Here is a 9,791-nt window from a genome sequence, read left to right as displayed (position 1 = left end):
AACCTCTTACTAGTGTTTTAAGAACCACTAAAGCCTACAGTGAGTTCTCCTCACACATAATTCTGCCAAATTGTAGAACCGAGCTGTACACAGATTTAGAGAAACTATCTCATAAATCCTGGCAAAGTTTGCAAATAAAAAGTGTGTGTATTATGTCAGAATTTTGTCAGTGTTTACATTTCATAAAAGGAGATTGCAAAGCACTGGAGGAGGGAGAGAAGTCAGAGATCTAAAGATCTCCTGGATCCAGATTCAGGCTGTCTGAGGTGGCTACTTTCGGCACCCTCCTGGTGAAACCCAGCTACCCACACAAAGTCAGAACAGATTTGACAAGGGTTTGCCAAGTATGTTGAGGAACTTCTGTGGCCACTAACTGTTGTCTGAAGATATGTGCCTGAGGTTTTTCGTACCACGCCAGCAGACCTGCAGTCAGAACTTCTTGGGGAATGCACGGCAGTGGCCCTCAGTCAGCCCAGCCTGGGGATTTCCAGGGCTGAGTGATGAATAAATGATATTCCTGATGACATTCTCCCATGTTGTTTGAGAAGCCTAAGAGTTCTCTTCTGGTCATGTAAACAGCCCCATAGCAGCATCTGTGGAGATGCCTGTCCTTGGCCCCAGCTCTCATTTCAATCCCCCCATAGAAAGTTGAAACAGGAGGGGAAGAGGAATAGAGAAAACAGCTCTTGACGGGAAGTTTACCATTTAGCTTACTCTGATTTTGAACTTCAACTGCCTTAGCTTTAAAATGCCGATCAACAGATGAATGGATAAAGAAAACGTGGTATATATATACAGTGGAGTTTTACTCGGCCATAAGAAGAGTGAAATTATGGTATTTGCAGGTAAATGGAGGGAATAAGAAAACATCATGCTAAGTGAAATCAGCCAGATGCAGAAAGTCAAGGGTTGAATGTTTTCTCTTACATGTGAAAACTAGAGCAAAACAAGAGGGGAAAGAGGCAAGGAAAGAACCCATGAAAACAGAAGAGTGGGGCTGGGATTGTGACTCAGTGGTAGAATGCTCGCCTAGTACATATGAGGCCCTGGGTTCGATCCTTAGCACCACATAAAAATAAACAAAATAAAGATATTGTGTCCAACTACAACTAAAAAATAAATATTAAAAAAAAAAAAACAGAAGAGTGACCAGTGGAGTAGAAGAAGGTGATTGAGGAAGGAGAGAGAAAGGGTAGAAAAAAGGGAAGAATCTTGCAATGAAACCGACCATACATATACGAATATGCCACAGTGAATTTCACCTTTATGTATATCTATAATACACTAATTTAAAAAAAAAACTATAAATAAATAGAAGGAGGATCAATAGAGTAGAGAAAAGGGAATGGGGAAAGGTGGCGGGTAGGGAAAGGGGAAACACTGGGGAGTGAAGTGGAACAAAATTATATTCCATGCTTGTATAATCATGTCAAATGAACCCCGGTGGTGTATAACTATAATTCACTAATAGGAATATTTTTTAAAAATAAAAAACATTATATATAAGACTTGAAAATAAGGTTAAGAAAATGTCCCAGGAAGTACAAAAAATAATAAAAGAGATGAAATGGTAGAAAAAATCATACAAAATTAAGAACAGGTCCAGGAGATCCCAAATCTCAAAAATGGAAATTCTAAGGAGACAGAATAAAGTAGAAAAAAATAAGCTGTCAAAGTTTACCTGTAAACTCTGTAAAAATTTGCCTGAATACAGAGAATCAACACAGATCTGTACCAAGGTATATTGTGAAATTGCAGAATACTAAAGACAAAGGTGAAATCTTACCCCCTTCTAAAAAGAAGATAAGAAAAAGCACCTGTCATACAAAGGATCAGGGATCAAAACAGCACTGGACTTCTTAATTACACAATTAAAACTAGAAAAAGAAAACTCAATGCTTTAAGAATTCTGAAGGAAAATAATTTCTAAGCTAGAATTAAATTAGTTGTGAGGGTCAAATATACATCTTATGTTTCTTTCTTAAGAAGGTACTGGAGAGTGTTTTCTACCAAAATGACAGAGTAAACCAAAAAAAGATGAAGATATGGGATCCAAGAAAAATAAATTTTAAAAAATCCAAAAAATATCAAATAGTTTCCCCAGATAATGAAAAAGGGAAATTCTGGGATAAAAATTATGTAACAGAGATAGAACTAAGGAAACTCCAAAGGTAAAATACTATTCTTCTTTCATTGGCTCTCATCCATGTGAATAGTGAGAATTAATCATCAATAAAGGGGTATTTTTATTTATAGTAAGTATTCTTATTTATTTAAATATTCTTATTTTTGTGATTTAACAAATCTTATCATTAAAGCAAGTGGGTCAGATGCTGAATGAATGAATACTTGCTAACTTAATACTATAAATATCCATTAAATAAATGATTTCCAAGTTTTTAAATGACACCAGTACTTATTTGTGAGAATTGAGACCTTAACACTGAATCACTAACCAAGAACAGCCTAAGGGGTAGGTTGCCAAGCCTAAACCCTTACGCAAATAGAGTTCTCTCTCAAGGCAAAGGCCTAAACCTGTTTTTCCTGCAATCGTTGTAACAAATTCTGTTTTGTATATAATCAGTCCCTCTTTTGCCTCCATTCTTTTACCCCAAAGAGTACTTTTTTAAGTTCTTATGATCTTTTTAAAATATAATCTTTGATATGCCAAGAGATATATTGAAGATTATATTTGTTATAAAGTAATCCAAGACTAGAAAATTACCAATAACTTTCATCTGACTCGACTATCTTATCTACCTGTCTCCCATATTTATCATGCCCTTAACTTTTTGTCATAGTTTTATCACATTATTGTTAAATAAGATTATTATTTCATTTTGCTTGTTTTAAAAAATAGTAAAATAAAAATGAGAATAGCAATCTCTACATAGCTGGTTTTGAGAAGTGAAAGTATATAAAAGGGCTTCAACAATGTAAAAAGCACAAAGCAAATAGAAGATGTCACCCACAAGGCTCAGTTTTGTTACAATTAGTGATCTAAGTGCCTATGAATGTAATTGCTAAAGTCCCTTCTGAAAATTCAGTGACTGTGTTTTCTGTACCCAAGTACCTGGAATTTGTTCTTCCAGTTGTAATTTAAGTGACATTCCATCCCAACTTCTCTTCTCCTGCTTTAGTAGTCTCGGATTTACTTTAGAATTTTCCCTCTAAGCATCCTGGCTTTGAAGATGAAATGTGACTCTGGCAGAATTTCAGGCAGCTCTGTTCCTCTTTCTCAAGTTTTAATTCCATGAACAGGAATACTGAGTACCCTACAATGCGAACTGTGCTGGGGTCTTAACAAACACATCCCATATGACTGGGACAGCTAGAATCTGCTTTCTTATTGGCAGAGCTAGGCATGCCCAACCTCCCTTTAATAGCATTTTTGTTAGAGTTGACTGTCACAATTAAAACTGTAAACCAGCAGGGCACGGTAGCACATGTCTATAATCCCAGTGGCTCAGGAGACTGAGGCAGGAGGATTATGAGTTCAAAGCTAGCCTCAGCAAAAGCAAGGCACTAAACAACTCAGTGAGACCTTGTCTCTAAATAAAATGCAAAATAGGGCTAGGGATGTGGCTAAGTGGCTGGGTGCCCCTGAGTTCAATCCCCAGTACCCCCCACCAAAAACAAAACAAAACAAACAAACAAACAAACTGTAAACCAAACATGGTCACCTCAACTCCAGAGAGATCTAACTAGCTCTGTGGGAAAGAGTTTCCAGCTTGCGTGTTGAGCAAATTGAAGTTGAGCAGAACTTCATCCAGTCAACCCTGAAAGTATGGAAGGAGTAGTAATGCTCAAGAAGGGAAAGGGAATTGGCAAAAAGGCCTTGAAGCTTTTAAACTGCCAAGCTTGGAACTGCCTTGACACAAGCTGTCACTCCTAGCCAGGTGACCTTGTCCCCCCAAGGCAGCCCATCTGCATGCCTCTGCTCTTGCTGTGCCTGCCTTTGCAGAATTGCCTCCTGTCCTCTTTTCAGCTCTTCAACTGGTCATACAATAATATTTCCTGGATGCAGTTTATGGTGCAGCATTGAGTGATGTATTATTGTGTGTCTATATAGATAAACAAGATATAATCAATGTCCTCAGGGAGCTTAGTCCCCAGTAAGAGAGATGGGGCATTTGCCCAAGAAATTCCAGTAGCAAATATTGAGTGCAAATGGGATGGAGGCCTGATGGAATGGCCAGGGAGTATCAGGAGAGATTCCTTGTGGCTAGAAGGATGGAGGAGGTAATGGCAGACTTTCAGGGTTTCAAGAGACTGAGATTGGCTTGAAATGATGTGCAGAGAGGGATTAGTGGGAATGGGCCTGCAGGCCTGGCAGGTCTGAGAGAGGATCTGAAGAAACAGTGACAAGGAAGAAAACCAACTTCTACTTTGCACTGACCATGTGTAAGTACTTATGTTTTCATATAATCTTTACCACCACTTCAATAAGTTTTACTATTTCTATTTTGTGGGAGAATAAGCAGAACTTTAAAGAGATTGTAATTTGCTTTAGGTCTCAATAGTTAGTGTGTGGCAAACCCAGGACTTTTAGCTAATTCTGCTCAATTCCAAAAACATGTCGACTTTCTCTATCCTAAGTTGACTTCCAGGGCATAAGCTTGATAAAGCAGATTATGTTTATGTCCTTGAAGGCAAAAAGAACTTGGATTTTTCCTTCCTCTTTGTCTAATTAAAGCCTCTCTGGGCCCAGTTCAAACCCTGCCCTTTCCACTAAGCCTTTACTGAATATTCCAGGCCCCTTGATATTCTAGATACCGTTGGCAGAGTCTGCTGCCATGCAACATCCCTTCCAGCATGCTTGATGTGAGTTTACCATGAATCCTCCATAAAGATGCAAGTTCTTAAAGGAGGAAAGTTGATCTTGCCTTTCTTCCTTACCCCTGTGGAATCAACTGTCTCTTTTTGGCATTCCCCAATTCTCCAAGGCCTCAACACAGACATTCGCCTTTCTGAAGTTTCTCTCTGCAAGGAAGTCACAAGGTAACACATCTTGCTTTGCTCAAAGCAGCCATTCAGCCAGCCACTGGGACACAACTGGCCACACTGAGTCATGCACCCTGGAAATGGATTATGGAATTTTTACAGACCTAGAGAGCTGCGCCTCCCTCGCTATCTCAGTGTGTAAGGAGAAGCTCCCAGCCTGAAAGGAGACAGACACTGCTACGTGTGGCTCCAGCTCCCACACAGAAAGACCTGCAGATGGTACCCAGCAACAGACTGAGTATAAATTCAGAGATGCCTGAATTTAGTGCCCCAATGGATGTGTCAAAGGGAGGAAGCAGCCTTACCTGCCCACTGGTGTGGATTTGATGGCTCTGATCTTTTCCAGACCATTTAACACTTCCACTCATGTAATGGTTGATTTTCCAGGTCACAAATTTCACGGTCATACTCACTACTTACAGGATAACCATTGATTATTTAATTGCAAGGTAAGTACCATGGAAAAGATGGGAAAATCACATGGTAAACAATTATAGTTTAAGAGCCTGATTATTGTTGAGTCTGCCTAGCTACCAGTTAAATAAATTTAACTTATTTTAAAAGTTCAATTTAATCCTAGAAAAATCACCATCTATCAAAATCTATCTCCCTTTTAATAACATAAATATATTATCTTTTTTAAATTTTTCCCAAATCCTACCTTCCAGTGTAACAAACACGGGGGAAAAAAAAAACAGCATTAGGGGCATACAAACCTGGCGAACTATCCTGGTCCATCATTTACAAGTGATGATACTTCAGGCAAGATGCTGCTAAGCCTCTAAGCCTTCATTTCTCACCTGTCAGGTGGTGTAAAAATGCCTACTTCATGGAAACACTGTTAGCAATAAATAAGATCATTTCTGTAATGCCCCTGTGCCAGTAACTGTAAGTACTCATATGGAGCTTCATCTATGCCAGCCTGCTTTAAGCACTTAACGTATTAACTCAGCCTAAACAACAACCAACCCCCCCCCCCCCCCGCCTTACAGAACAACTGTCCTCATCTCCATGTTGTAAAAAAGAAACTGAGATGCAGGTTAAATAACTTGCCCAAAGTCAACAGCTAGCAAGTGTCCCGGCCCTATCCTCTCCATTAGACTGGCCCACAGACAGTGAAGTCATTGACACTTAGAAGGCTCTGTGCAATGGGGCGAGTTCCTAGAAAAAGTAAGAGGGTCAGATGTTAGGTTTAAAGAATGGGGGAGGCAAACTAAGATACCCCGAGCATCCCTGCCTCCTGGCATTCTTGACCTTAGTATCCTTGCCTTGAGTATGGGCTGGACTAGTGATCCAAGTCTAAAATAGAATACAACAAAAGTGACAAGACATCACTACCAAGACTAGGTTGCAAGAAGATTGTGGTTTCCATCTTGGTTAGCCTCTCTCACTCTCACTTGCTCACTCAGGCCAACTACCTTGTTGTGGGCTGCACCATGGAGAGGCAAGGAACTGAGGTCTCCGGTGAACAGCCAGCAGGAAGCTGAGTTTTGCCAACAGCCAGCCCAGTCAACATGGAAGTGGATGCTCTCCAAACCAGACCTCAAAAAAGAATGTTGGGAAGTCTCAGAACTCCGTAGGTTTCAATTGTTCCATCTGTAAAATATCTAGCTGAGCAAGCCCAAGGACTGTAGAGATTGTCCAGCAGAGATACTTCCCTGTTCTAAACTCTATATTTCTCTGTGATCTTGTTCAGACTGAGTTATGACAACTCTTACTGTGGTTCTCAAGTTTTAGGCTTTAAGACCTCTTTTTTTACAAGTTTTAAGATCCTATAGAGCTTTTGTTCCTAGTGAAATGGAGATATCATCCTTTACTGTATTCAAAATTAAAATGAAAAAATTTTAAAAATTCACTTATATTAGCCCATTCAAAAATAATAAGCTTATAACATGTTATCATAAAAATATAATTTTATGGAAAGCAGACACATCCCCCCCCCCAAAAAAATGGGAAGGGGGCAATGTTTTATATTTTTGGCAAACATCTTTAATGTCTGACAACTTGCTTCTCAGAGCTGCTTCTGCATTTGTTTCTGTTGCTACACCACGTGCCATGTAGTTTTCTGGAACCTCCTCAGTATAGTGGAGAGAATGACAGTGGAAAGAGAAGACGGTGCCTTAGTATTATTATGAAAACAGTTTTGACCTGAAAGGTTTCTGGAACCCCCAGGGTCCCCAGATCACATTTTGAAAATTGCCTGCTCTATTGGTTCTTATTGGAAATGTTAAGATTTCTTCTCAAAACTTGTGCCTACCCACTACCAACAACAAGAAACACACACCACACACACACACACACACACACAATGGCAGTTTCCATATTCTACTTTCCTAAAGCCTCTGGAAAAGAGCAAAGTAAAAGATTAAACCTGAGCAGACCCTCTGCAGACACATCACTCCTCAAATTAGGGTGTCAGCTCATCCTCCCAAGTGGCAACTTCCTGCTCATCTACTCTGAACCCAATGAAAGTAACAAACGGCTTCTAGAGGGTATGCACCCTGCTTCTTCAAACAGGTGAAGAGTTGAGGAGTTTCAAATGTTGCTTGCCTTTGAAGCTTTGGTTTCAAAAACAAATGCTTGGAGGACATGAGCAATGAACAGGACTGCTAGCAAACCCCTGATCCAACAAAGTAACAGGGATCTTCTTAAATCCCTGCCAGCATCCAATCAGGAAGCAGCCTAACTGGGGACAAAGGCAACAGTAGGCCATTTGGGGGTTTCTAAGGAGAACTTTAACAAAAAGCTGAGTGGAAAAAGAACCCCCCACCACCACCACCACCCCCAGATCTGGTCATACTAGGAAAGTGAGATATGGGTTGGGAAGACTCCCAGCTAAATTCTGATTCTGCCACCTAGCAAGTGGCTTGTTCTAAAGATGACAGGGGAACACGAGATGAACTCAGAAGTTCCTTCCATTTTTTTAATGCTGCATTTCTTATCATTAACATGCATAAATCAATGGATCTATTATGAACCCAAAGATAAGGGTACCTCTTATTCCATTTATGCCTGAGATACCTTTCATTTATTCAACAATTATCAAGACCAGAGTTTGCCACAGGCACTATCCTAACAAAGCAGTGAATAAAGCATTGTGAAAAAATTCTTGCCCTTATGGATTTACATTCTAGTGGGGGAGACCAGCAAATAAAATATATCCTATGTCAGTGGTGATGAGTATTATAGAGAAATATAGAGCAGGGAAGGGGGATATAGATGCTGGGTTGAAGGTTATGTGCACTTTTAAATAGGCTGATCATTTGCCTGCAAATTTGAAATATTCCATAACTCTGTTGAATTTAGCCATCGTAAAGTCAATTGGCATTCATTCTTTCAGTTAGTCAGTTAATCAGTCAGTCAGCAAACATTTACATCAAATGGGGAAGATTTTATAGCTTTGGGGGCTTGGGGAAGCAGCCTGCTATGGGTGGAGATCAGGTATGGTTGAAAAGCACAGGGTCATAGCTATCCAGAGAAACCAGAGCCAGACTGCCTAAACTGGCAATCTGCCTTCTAGCTAGGAGATCCTGAGCAACTGACTGCTCCCTTATCCCCACTTTCAAAGTAGGAATGATAAAAGAACTTATGTGAAGCCTTGTAGTCAAATATAAGCTGCACTTATACTAGACACTGCAGGTAAAGCCACTAAAAAATGGTAGCCATCAAAATAGACATCAGAAGGTAAGACCAGGAAAGAATGCTCACGGGCACAATGGGAGACTCCCTCTGGGATGACCCCAGAAATAAATGGAGTCCAGTGAGAGCCGAGGCTTATTTGGATCTCATTTGGCTGGCTAGTTGTTAGGAAAATCAAATGACACTATACTTCTCCAGTTGATTCTGCTGGGCTCCTCAATTGCCCAGTAAAGTTGGCTATATGCCTGCCAAATGTAAGAGGCTGTTTTTATTAGAAAAGGAAGTCATTTTCTAGGAGATGAAGGATTAATATGCCTCTGCTTAACTGGAGTGCAGTCTTTGCCATCCACCTTGTCTGAGTGCAGGCCAGCTCCTATCAGAATAGCAGAATCCCCACTCCTGCCCACTAAATGTTACTACCAAATTATTTTAGCCTGTCCTCCTCGTTTGCATAAGAATCCTGCTCCATCTGTTAGAAGGAGCAATATCCGTTCATGCTAATCTGATTGCTCCTATCACTTGTATTAGAAAACATGGAGGTTACCACAAGCTTTGCTCTGACCTTTGATTTTCCAATATCGCATCTGGGGTAAGCACTTCCTTTTAATCTCTATGGACAATAGGCAAAATTTCACCAAGGGGACTGTGACAGAGGCAGAGATCATAGAGCATGTGTCCATGACCCCAGGTTAGATGATTATAATAATGCTTTTTAGGCTCTTCTAATAAAGAATATGCTGAACAGGCTCCAACGTGCATGTGCAAAAGTCTAATTGCTGTTAACATGTCACTCTCATCACAGAGAAGCAACAACATACTGACGGCTTGTCAAATCCAGAATTGATTTTGAAATTGCTTTAATGAGGTGGTGAATAAGTTTGCAGGGGCCTGGCCATCTGAGAGGCCTCTGCAGCGTCAGCCAGGATCACCTACAGTTGCTTTGTTGACTGTTCATAAATGAGGATGGGGCACAGAGGGTTGCTGTTTGGTTGCTGAGGATTTGCAAGCTCTGAGCTAGGATTTCAGTCCCTGACTCCACTTCTGAAGTCCTTTGCCTTTTAGATTTGTTTTCGGGTGTGTGTGTGTGTGTGTGTGTGTGCGTGTGTGTGTGTGCGTGCATGGGCACACATTTCCTTACAGCTGCATTC

The sequence above is a fragment of the Marmota marmota genome, unplaced genomic scaffold (genome assembly GCF_001458135.2).
Source record: "Marmota marmota marmota unplaced genomic scaffold, marMar, whole genome shotgun sequence".
Lineage (NCBI taxonomy): Eukaryota > Metazoa > Chordata > Mammalia > Rodentia > Sciuridae > Marmota > Marmota marmota.
Note: the sequence above shows the minus strand (reverse complement) of the source record.